The 12,553-nt window shown below is 37.4% G+C and overlaps 1 long non-coding RNA gene across 1 annotated transcript; it reads right to left on the minus strand.

Moving 5' to 3' along the window:
• Window positions 1-474: 474 nt before the first annotated feature.
• On the minus strand, window positions 475-3,621 carry LOC128636197 (uncharacterized). Its single transcript, XR_008398683.1, has 2 exons — window positions 3,534-3,621; window positions 475-679 (listed from the first exon to the last, which is right to left on the minus strand). It is a non-coding gene; the product is annotated as an uncharacterized LOC128636197 (long non-coding RNA).
• Between the last annotated feature and the right edge of the window lie 8,932 nt (window positions 3,622-12,553).

Here is a 12,553-nt window from a genome sequence, read left to right on the forward strand (position 1 = left end):
CTTTAAGTTGAATACTTGATGTATTCTTATATTAGAGTTATATTATAACACTAATATCATTATCTCGGGTACAGTATGGCCCCTTTTTACAGCACACCCCTTTAAGGCATTCCACTTATCAGTCTTCAGTACTGCCCATCGTTATTATGTTTCATGTTCTTACCTCCCTTTCAGTCTTTTTTGGCCATCATTTTAATTGATTATTTTCTTTATGAATATTTGTTTTACAGATATCTCCATTTCTGTGCAGTTATAAAAAATAATTATTGTATATAAAAATTGTTACCAGAAGTTAAACTAGGAAAATCATATTTATTTTTTATTGATTTCATACTTTTACTGATTTTAATAAAATTAGCCTTTGCCTGTCTGGTAAATATGATCTGTTAACCTCAATACTGTATGAAGATAAAAATATTCACCAAAAAATACTTTAGAAATGACTCCATAAAAACAACAGCATTGACTATTACAAAAGTAATTTAAACTTTTATTAGGCTTCAAATTTTCCAGGTATTAAAACATTTTAAATATGACATTGTAATAAACCAGAGAATAACTTATAGTATAGGCCTAGGGTACAAGTATAATGCAGATGCACAATAATGTTGACAGAACAACAAAAATATAATATGATGTCCATCTGTATCTGTTCTATGATCTTGAATTTGGCACCGGCCTGTAAAAATAAAAACAAATATTACATAAATATGGGCATTCTGTGCTAATTGCTTAGTCTACAGCAGAACTTTAATTTGTAGAACTAAAAAAGTAAATCTGACAAAAAAAATAACATGCCTTTATTTCAACTTCAAGGTTGTGATGAATACTAAAAAAGAATTGTATTTTTAACTTCCATAAATTCTCATGTCAATGCAATTTCCATCTAGATATTAACATATTTGGCCACGTTCCTTCCTAATCAAACAGATCACTACCTGCCAATGGGATGCTTAGAACCTATACTTTAACCCCTTAAAGACTAGCAACGTACCCTGTACATCACTCGTCTTTGAATAGGGAAGTGCTATTAAATGCGCGGTCTCGCCGCCAGTGTTGAGGCCACGCTATTTACGATGACAAGAAGGGAGGCTATAATAGCGCAGTACCGCCACTTGTGTCGGAACACGTGCTATTTAAAAAAATATAACCCTTAATGAGCGGCAACATACATGGACATCTCAGTCGTTAAAGGGTTACTATATTGAGACTTTTTTTTCCTTAAGATATTTATATTTTACTTCTCTAGAAATCAATGTGCACTATTTGATACCCTATGTTGTAATTTAAATTTTTGGTTGTGTTCCTAGACTTTTGGAGATAAAAGAGGGAAAGTCACAATGTGCAGTTTATTTCCTTTTCAATTGTGTTTTTTTCCTTTTACAAAATATAAAGTAATGTGCTATCTAGATTTGCCATATTCTAAATCTGCATATCCCCACTTCCCTTCCCAAAGGAAAATGATATAACAGAGTAGCATTTAGTAAGACAGTATTCTATTTACTTCTGTGATACTCCCATGCTGTGTGAGGTGCTTGCTTATTTAAAGGGACATTAAACACTAAGAGCCAGATTACAAGTGAAGTGCTAAATATTGCTTGCGTGCAAGCAATATTAGTGCTCCATTGAGTAATACCAGCGCCCGCTAATATTAGCTGGTATTACAACTCAAGTGTAAAATTACGCAAGCTCAGAATCTAAGTGCAGCGAAGGGGGTAAGTAGCTCAGCGATGCAGCAAATATAACACCCAACTCCGACCAACTTTACCCCCAAAATACTACCTAGTGCAATTATTTTATTAAAACATAAAAATAATACAATTTGTATTTTTTTTTATAAAATACACTACACTGTATTTTGGGGGCATTTGGGGCATATTTATAAAATTGACCAGAGATCTGATCTCTGGTTAATTTTAGAAGCGATAGTTTCTACCACAAGCATATAGTAGCAATAACCAGACACTTCTAATGGCTGGTTATTTATTGTGTGCCTGCAAAAGGGCACATTTGCCCACTTGCGGGCGCGCAATAAATTAGCGCTCCACTTGTAATCTAGCCCTAAATAAATGCTAGATAGAATGAAGCATTGAAAGAAAAGGTTAGTCTGTGAATAACATGTAGATGTATTTTTTAAAGTTTTATTTGGTGTTTAAACATTAACAAACTAAGTGTAAAGTTTTAGTGTCTATAAAACAATGGGAGCTGCCATGTTGTAACTTAGGTTACATTATCTGCTGTGGCCAATTAGGGACAGTTATAAATTTGTCACTAGAGTGTGCAGCCAATGGCTGTGTGGAATATAACAGTGTTCTGCACTTCCATTTCTAACAGGAGCTGAAAAGCTCACAACTTCAGAATAGAATTACAGGAAAAGGGGACAAAATAGATAATGAAAGTATATATATATACACACATACACAGTTTATCATTTTATATTACCATCTCAAGGTGTTTATTGTCCCTTTAAAAGGGCCTTAATAGTAAAAAAAATGACATCCTTTAATGTAAATTTAAGACTATTGACCCTGCACTACTGTGAGATTAACCCACACAAAGGCTTTAAACACACAATGGAAGTACTGATTGGTACCTGCAGAGCACTGCTGGTCCAGAGCAAAAACTGCCAACTGCTGCTTATCTAATCAGAAATACTAGTTAAATGGCTAGCGCTCATGATTGTATCAGCAGCACTTCCGCTCAGGATCAGCAGTGCTCTGTGGTTCCAAGCGGTACTTCTACTGTGTGTTTAACCCCTTTGTGGGTTAGTGCAGGGTTGATGGTCTTAAAATGAATTAAAACAAATTAGAGCATGTATTTTTTTACTAATATGCTCTTTTAAAGAAAATATATATTGTTTTATCTTAAGTTGCATGTTGCTGAAGCACTGAAAATTGTAAAGGGAGTTTCATTTATTGTTCCTGTGATAGGATCATTCCTTTGTTTGAAGAAGGTTTCTTTTTAGACAAGATTTATAATTCATTAACATTTTAATTGATATTAGTTGATAGTGCAATAAAAATCCTGTCACAAAGAAGCACCACTATCAAAATGGAACATTCCTTTCAAAGGGTCAGCTCAATACAAGCACAGAGAAAACTCCAACATGGCTGCTCTATTTATGATCATGGGAGGATCAGGGAAGTGAGTAAAACACTCCCCTGCTGTATCACATCCATATAAGCATGTTGTATAAACAGAAACAAACACTCCCCTGATGTATCACATCCATATAAGCATGTTGTATAAACAAAAAAAACACTCCCCTGCGGTATCACATCCATATAAGCATGTTGTATAAACAAAAAAAAACACTCCCCTGCTGTATCACATCCATATAAGCATGTTGTATAAACAGAAACAAACACTCCCCTGCTGTATCACATCCATATAAGCATGTTGTATAAACAGAAACAAACACTCCCCTGCTGTATCACATCCATATAAGCATGTTGTATAAACAAAAAAAAAAACAATTTAAAAAGAAATGACTCAGTGGGGTGATTTAAACAAGAAAAAACGTAACTGCTTACCTGTGACCACAAACAATTCTTGTGTGGGATTGGTGAAGCAATCACCTATGCATCTTCTCATTTCATGGTCAGTAATGTCTTTATAGACCCTTTGACATGTTTCTGTAATAGAAAACAACATCAAATAAATGAGTATAAAGTTAGATATGCAAAATAATTAGATAAAGTCTGTTCAACAATAGTCTGTCCCCTGTTACATGGGCATGATACACTTTGTGATTATAACATGAATTATTTAATTATAAATAATAAAACAACTTTGCATTATACTTTCATTATTTTGCCCGCTTTGCCTGTAATGTAATGGTCTATGCAAAAGTTTTCCAGTGGCCAAATTTCACTACCATTTTCCTTATTTGGAGGAGCTAATCCTGATGTACTTCATATGACAAACAAACAAGGTGGTCTCCTTGCAAAATTCCTTATTTTATTGTGTACAAAAGGAACAGGAACAAACAAAGTCACAACGTTTCGGGGCCGTGCCCCTTAATCATGTGATCACATGATTAAGGGGCACGGCCCCAAAACGTCGTGACTTTGTTTGTTCCTGTTCCTTTTGTACACAATAAAACAAGGAATTTTGCAAGGAGACCACCTTGTTTGTTTTTCATACTATTGCTTGCAAGTTGGCAGTTACTTGCACCGGTCTCCTGTTTCCTGGGTTGCAGTGCTGGATACTACTGCTTTTTGCATATTGTACTTCATATGACAGTCACTCTAGTCACATCATACTGTCAGTATGCCTTTCCTTGTTTTATGTTAGCACAAAGTCCATGCTAAAGCCAATTAGAAAGATATACAGACTATTGTTAATCATTTGAGGTCTGAAGCCTGCATTACTAATTTTCAGCATAGTAAAAACCCATATTATTCAGAGTTAAAGGGACATGAAAGCCATTTTTTTTTTCTTTCGTTATTTAGAAAGAGCATGTCATTTTAAACCACTTTCGAATTTACTTCTTTTACCTAATTTGCTTCATTTTCTTGATATCACTTGCTGAAAAGTATATCTAGATATGCTCATTAGCTGCTGATTGGTTGCTGCACATAGAGGCCTTGTGTGATTAGCTCACACATGTGCATTGCTATTTCTTCAACAAAGGATATCTAAAGAATTGAGCAAAATAGATAATAGAAGTAAATTGGAAAGTTGTTTAAAATTGCATGCCCTATCTGAATCATGAAAGTTTAATTTCAAATAGATTGTCCCTTTAAAGGGACATGAAACCCATCATTTTTCTTTCATAATTAAAATAGAGCAGGATTCTTCAAACCATGGGTCGGGACCCATTACTGGGTCACAACACCATGTGTACTGAGTCCCGACTTGTGTGTGTGTTGTAGGAGTGTGTGTGGTGTATTGTATGAGATTGTGTGTGTGCATGTGTTGTGTATGAGAGTGTGTGTGTGTTATATGAGAGAGTGTGTGGTATGTGTTTTGTATGAGTGTGTGTGTGTGGTATGCGTGTGTTATGAAAGTGTGTGTGTATGTGTGTTGTAAGAGTGTATGGGGTGAGTGTGTATTATATGAAAGTGTGTGTGTTGTATGATAGTGTATGTGGTATGTGTGTTATATGAAAGTGTGTGTTGTATGAGAGTGTATGTGGTATGTGTGTACATGAAAATGTGTGTTGTATGAGAGTGTGTGTGGTATGTGTGTTACATGAAAATGTGTGTATGAGAGTGTGTGTGGTATGTGTGTTCATGAAAATGTGTGTTGTATGACAGTGTGTGTGTGGTATGCGTGTATTATGAAAGTGTGTGTGTATGTGTGTGTTGTAAGAGTGTATGGGGTGAGTGTGTGTTATATGAAAGTGTGTGTTGTATGAGAGTGTGTGTGGTATGTGTGTTATATGAAAGTGTGTTGTACGAGAATGTGTGGTGTGTGTGTTGTATGAGAGTGTGTGTGTTATTACGTTTTACAACACTTTCATATTTGACTATAATCAGGAAAAAGCATGCACATATTTTAGTTTCTTTGCCAAAAATTGCAGCTATCATGTTATTTATTTCTTACAAAATTATTTCAAGACCAAGTATAAAAATTGGGTCCTAAAGGTATGTGGTATCATGGCACTGGGTCTTGGGGGGAAAAGTATGAAGAACCCTGAAACAGAGCATACCATTTTAAACAACTTTCCACTTTACATCTATTATTTAATTTGCTTAATTCTCTTGATATCCTTTTTTGAAGAAGCAGCAATGCACTACTGGGAGCTATTAAATTCATTGGGTGAGCCAATAACGTGAAGTATACATGTGCAGCCACCAATCAGCAGCTACTGAACATACTTAGGTATCCTTTTCTATAAAGAATACCAAGAGAACAAAACAAATTAGATAATAGAAGTAAATTGTAAAGAAAATTTATGCTTACCTGATAAATGTATTTCTTTTTTGACACAATGAGTCCACGGATCATCTTAATTACTAATGGGATATTCACCTCCTGGTCAGCAGGAGGCGGCAAAGAGCACCACAGCAGAGCTGTTAAATAGCTCCTCCCTTCCCTCCCACTCCAGTTATTCGACCGAAGTTAAGGATAGAAAGGAAAAAACAACAACGAGTAGCCCTTGGATTCACACAAATAGAGATATTTACGCCAAATCTTATGGTAAATCTTTCTAGTTACAGGCTTACGAGCCAGAATCATGGTCTCTATGACCGAGTCAGAAAACCCCCGCTTGGATAAAATTTAGCGTTCAATCTCCAAGCAGTCGGCTTCAGAGAAACTAGATTTGGGTGAAGAAAGGGCCCCTGAATTAGAAGGTCCTTCCTCAACAGAAGTCTCCAAGGTGGCAGAGATGCCTACTCCACCAGATCTGCATACCAAATCCTGCGAGGCCAAGCTGGAGCTATGAGGATCACCGATGCCCTCTCCTGTTTGATTAGAGCAATGACCTGAGGAAGAAGAGCAAACGGAGGAAATAGGTATGCTAGACTGAAGGTCCAAGGGACCACCAGAGCATCTATCAGCTCCGCCTGGGGGTCCCTGGACCTCGACCCGTATCTCGGGAGCTTGGCATTTAAGAGCCTTTATTCTATCCTGGATCTCATCCAAAGAAGTTTCTGTCCTGAGAGACTCAGACAGTGCATCTAACCAATATACACGCCGAACTAGTGATGGTAGCAATACACACAGCTGGTTGTCATTGCAGGCCCTGGTGTACAGTGTGAGTAAACCCTCTAACTTTTTGTCCATAGGATCTTTGAAGGTACAACTATCCTCTATGGGACTAGTAGTTCTCTTAGCTAAGGTAGAAATGGCCCCTTCCACCTTAGGCACTGTTTGCCAAGCCTCTTTGTTAGAGTCGGCTATGGGAAACATCTTCTTAAAAATAGGTGAGGGAGAAAAAGGTATGCCCGGTCTCTCCCATTCCTTAGCAATTATTTCATAAGCTCGGTCAGGGACCGGAAACACGTCTGTCGAGGAAGCAACCTCGAAATATTTGTTCAGCTTACTAGACTTCTTAGGAACAACCACTACCGTGGAGTCACTGTCGTCCAAAGTAACTAAAACCTCCCTAAGTAACAGACGGAGGTGTTCTAGCTTAAACCTAAAAGATACAACCTCAGAATCAGCCAGAGGAATTACACTTTCTGAATCTGAAATTTCTCCTTCAGATGCTACAGCGGTATCCTCCTCTTCGGTATTCTGGGAGGGCACCTCCGAAATTGCAACAATTGCATCAGAAACCTTGCTTACTAAATGTCTGATTTTCTTTTTTACGCTTTCCCTGCAACATTGGAAAAGCAGACAATGCATCATGAGAGAAGCTATGTCTTTTAAGGTAACTCCAGCGGGAGCTAGAGCAGAAGTGCAGGGCACTGCTTGTGAGGGAGGTAAAATCTGGGACGCTTGGGGAGAAAGCTGCGGCATATTTTGAACCTCGTCATAAGACTCTTGGACAGTATCGGCTTTAGAAAAATTTTGCTCAGAAAAAATATTTTCCCTATAATTTAAAGTCCTCTCAATACATGAGGGACAGAAAGGGATAGGTGGTTCCACATTTGCATCAAAACACAAGGAGCAAGTGATATCTTGCAAGTCTCCTTGGTCCATACTGTTCACAATGAGTAAATTAATAAATAAAAAACCTCAAAAATGAATTAAAATTTTTGTAATGAAAAAAACGTTACTGTGTCTTTAAATTTAAACAGGTAACTTTTTTACCCAACTATGTAAATTATGAAAATATCACAATTTGAACACTACAGACACCTTTACACCTCAGTAACCCTGCTGAGGTGCCTAACTGACTGCTAAACAGGAGTCATTGTCCCTTTTCTTGTGGTGCAGGAACGATCCGGACTTCAGCAATAAGAATAGTGCCAACGGATAATGCTAGAAATGCCTGCTTTACTGGAAACCATGCGTTTCTAGTGACACTCTACTGAACTGAAGCCCATTGTGGGCGTTACTATATGTACCTCATCTCCCGATCGGCCCGTTTGCTAAGTAAAGCGGTCGGGAGACACAAACCACCAGAGCAAATGAAAAAGCTTTACTCCCAGCCCCAGTGCCTGCAGATATGGCTGTCTAAAATCCTCTCCAGTCTAGGAGAGTCTGTAGTCCCCAAACATAAAGCGCCCCTTCCTGTATGAGCCTTATATGTTCATTTTTCCAATAAATGTTCACACCTTTATCTCTGAGATGCTTTGTTTCCTTGGCCCCAGAATAAAAAAGCAGCACTTACCTCGTATCTGCATGACAGCAAGGCAGCTCACAGGCTTGAGAGGTCCTATCCCTCACATCGACCTGTGGAGAAATAAAAGTCTGAGTAAATTACATGGGAGGAGCAGTGAGAATTATGTCCCACAAGTTCCCATTGCTCTAAAGCCACCACTGCTCTACTGAAGAGACTGATATGGACTACGGCTACACTCTAGGACAAAGCAGCACAATCTTGCACTACCTTAAAAATAATAAACTCTTGATTGAAGAATTTTATCTAACAACACACTTTACCACTTCCTAGCACTAAAGTAGGCAAAGAAAATGACTGGAGTGGGAGGGAAGGGAGGAGCTATTTAACAGCTTTGCTGTGGTGCTCTTTGCCGCCTCCTGCTGACCAGGAGGTGAATATCCCATTAGTAATTAAGATGATCCGTGGACCCCTTCAGTGCTAACAACGGCTCTGAGCTGTCACAGGGTTTCCCACTCTGGTGCTAACGATGGCTCAGAGCCGTCGCTAGCACTCTCCCACCTTGAGGGAAATCTGGGGGCTCCCACCCGCTCCTACCCCAGCGATTGGGCCTGCATAGTGACAGGCATCACCGGGGCTTCAAGTTATGCACGGTGATGTCACGCGCAATGACGTCACCGCGCAACTTTATTTAACATTAACAATGTTAAATATCGAAGCAGGGTGCATGCTGCTTAGAAGCCTGTATCTCAGGCATCTAAGCAGCTACAGACCCCCAAGGCCCGCTGTTGGAAAGGTTATTGTCTAACCTTTCCAACAGGGTAAGTCTTGGGGATCTGAAAAAAAAAGGTAAAAAAATAAATATATATTTTAAAAAATATAAAACAAAAAAAAAACAACTAAAAAAGCTTAGCACCAAGGTGGGTTAAAATCTCATGCTCTATACTGAATCATGAAAGACAGAAAATCCTTGGGTTTCATGCCCCTTTAAATTACAGTAAATGGTGCAAAATAAAAAGTATATTGCAAAGTTGCAGAACTAAACATTTTATATTGTGATCTCAATGTGTGTTATGCCCCTTTAAAGCATATATATGTCTATATGTGTGTACATATATATTAAAGTGATGGTAAATCCTAGCGTTTGTGAAACGCTAGGATTTACCATTGGAACAAATAAAGGGGACTTTCATTCATGACGTATAAAATACTTCATGCTGAAAGCTCCTTTTTTTGTTTGCCGCACTGAGCTGCTAAGGCAACCTACGGCAGAACGGTATTTGACTGAGGTGACGTTTCCACCTCTTAGCCAATAGCCTTGCAGGAAATTCGAGGCCTGTCACTATAATGTTTTTTATATGTGTATATATGAATGTAAATACATATATACACATATAAATACAATAATATATATGTATACATATAAACATATTTTTATATATATATATATATATATTATATATTATATATTATATTATATATATATATATATATATATATATATATATATATATATATATATATATATATATATATATATATATATATATATATATATATATATATATATATATATATACAGACAAAAACATCTTTTGCAATGTATGTGTCTCAATGTCAAAGCCATTTGCCTGCCTTTTTTTTCTACCCGAGATCTCATATCTTTTGAACCCTTAAAAGGTTTTTTGTGCAATATTTTTTTAAAATAATTTTTTATTAGACTTTCGGCTAGATTCCGAGTTTTGCGTTATGAGTATAACGCTGCTTTTTCACTACCGCTGCTATTACGAGTCTTGTAAGTACAGCTGTACGGCACACTTTTTTGGCCGTCACGCAACGTAACTACAACACCTTTCAAAAATTCATTTTTCAATGGGACTTCCATAGAAGTTGTTTGTATTTTATTTTTTTATTACAGGCAAAAAAGATCAGATTTATTTGGGGCCATGTCCCGCAAAAGGCCCTTTTAAGGGCTATTGGCAGTTTAGTTTAGGCTAGTGGTTTTTTATTTGGGAGGGGGGCTTTTTTATTTTGATAGGGCTATTAGATTAGGTGTAATTAGTTTAAATATTTGATTATTTATTTTTTTATTTTGTGTAATTTAGTGTTTATTTTTTTGTAATTTATATTTATTTATTGTATTTAATTTATGTAATTTATTTAATTTTAGTGTAATGTTAGGTGTTAGTGTGAGGCAGGTTAAGTTTTATTTTACAGGTAAATACATTTTTTATTTATTTTAACTAGATAGTTAGTAAATAGTTAATAACTATTTACTAACTAGTCTACCTAGTTAAAATAAATACAAACTTAGCTGTTAAATAAAAATACAGGGAGTGCAGAATTATTAGGCAAATGAGTATTTTGACCACATCATCCTCTTTATGCATGTTGTCTTACTCCAAGCTGTATAGGCTCGAAAGCCTACTACCAATTAAGCATATTAGGTGATGTGCATCTCTGTAATGAGAAGGGGTGTGGTCTAATGACATCAACACCCTATATCAGGTGTGCATAATTATTAGGCAACTTCCTTTCCTTTGGCAAAATGGGTCAAAAGAAGGACTTGACAGGCTCAGAAAAGTCAAAAATAGTGAGATATCTTGCAGAGGGATGCAGCACTCTTAAAATTGCAAAGCTTCTGAAGCGTGATCATCGAACAATCAAGCGTTTCATTCAAAATAGTCAACAGGGTCGCAAGAAGCGTGTGGAAAAACCAAGGCGCAAAATAACTGCTCATGAACTGAGAAAAGTCAAGCGTGCAGCTGCCAAGATGCCACTTGCCACCAGTTTGGCCATATTTCAGAGCTGCAACATCACTGGAGTGCCCAAAAGCACAAGGTGTGCAATACTCAGAGACATGGCCAAGGTAAGAAAGGCTGAAAGACGACCACCACTGAACAAGACACACAAGCTGAAATGTCAAGACTGGGCCAAGAAATATCTCAAGACTGATTTTTCTAAGATTTTATGGACTGATGAAATGAGAGTGAGTCTTGATGGGCCAGATGGATGGGCCCGTGGCTGGATTGGTAAAGGGCAGAAAGCTCCAGTCCGACTCAGACGCCAGCAAGGTGGAGGTGGAGTACTGGTTTGGGCTGGTATCATCAAAGATGAGCTTGTGGGGCCTTTTCGTGTTTAGGATGGAGTCAAGCTCAACTCCCAGTCCTACTGCCAGTTTCTGGAAGACACCTTCTTCAAGCAGTGGTACAGGAAGAAGTCTGCATCCTTCAAGAAAAACATGATTTTCATGCAGGACAATGCTCCATCACACGCGTCCAAATACTCCACAGCGTGGCTGGCAAGAAAGGGTATAAAAGAAGAAAATCTAATGACATGGCCTCCTTGTTCACCTGATCTGAACCCCATTGAGAACCTGTGGTCCATCATCAAATGTGAGATTTACAAGGAGGGAAAACAGTACACCTCTCTGAACAGTGTCTGGGAGGCTGTGGTTGCTGCTGCACGCAATGTTGATGGTGAACAGATCAAAACACTGACAGAATCCATGGATGGCAGGCTTTTGAGTGTCCTTGCAAAGAAAGGTGGCTATATTGGTCACTGATTTGTTTTTGTTTTGTTTTTGAATGTCAGAAATGTATATTTGTGAATGTTGAGATGTTATATTGGTTTCACTGGTAAAAATAAATAATTGAAATGGGTATATATTTGTTTTTTGTTAAGTTGCCTAATAATTATGCACAGTAATAGTCACCTGCACACACAGATATCCCCCTAAAATAGCTAAAACTAAAAACAAACTAAAAACTACTTCCAAAAATATTCAACTTTGATATTAATGAGTTTTTTTGGGTTCATTAAGAACATGGTTGTTGTTCAATAATAAAAGTAATCCTCAAAAATACAACTTGCCTAATAATTCTGCACTCCCTGTAAAACCTAAGCTAGCTACAATGTAACTATTAGTTATATTGTAGCAAGCTTAGGGTTTATTTTATAGGTAAGTATTTAGTTTTAAATAGGTATTATTTAGTTAATGATAGTAATTTTTATTTAGATTTATTTTAATTATATTAAAGTTAGGGGTGTTAGGGTTAGACTTAGGTTTAGGGGTTAATATATTTATTTAGTATTAGTGATGTGGGAGGCCAGAGGTTTAGGGGTTAATAACTTTAGTATAGTGGTGGTGACGTTGGGGGTGGCAGATTAGGGGTTAATACATTTATGTAGGTGGCAGCGACGTTGGGGGCGGCAGATTAGGGTTTATTAAATTTATGTAGATGGCGGTGACATTGGGGGCAGCAGATTAGGGGTTAATAAGTGTAGGTAGGTGGCAGCAACATTGGGGGCGGCAGATTAGGAGTTAATTATTGTAATGTAGGTGTCGGCGATGTTGGGGGCAAAAGATTAGGG

The sequence above is a fragment of the Bombina bombina genome, chromosome 1 (genome assembly GCF_027579735.1).
Source record: "Bombina bombina isolate aBomBom1 chromosome 1, aBomBom1.pri, whole genome shotgun sequence".
Classification (NCBI taxonomy): Eukaryota; Metazoa; Chordata; class Amphibia; order Anura; family Bombinatoridae; genus Bombina; species Bombina bombina.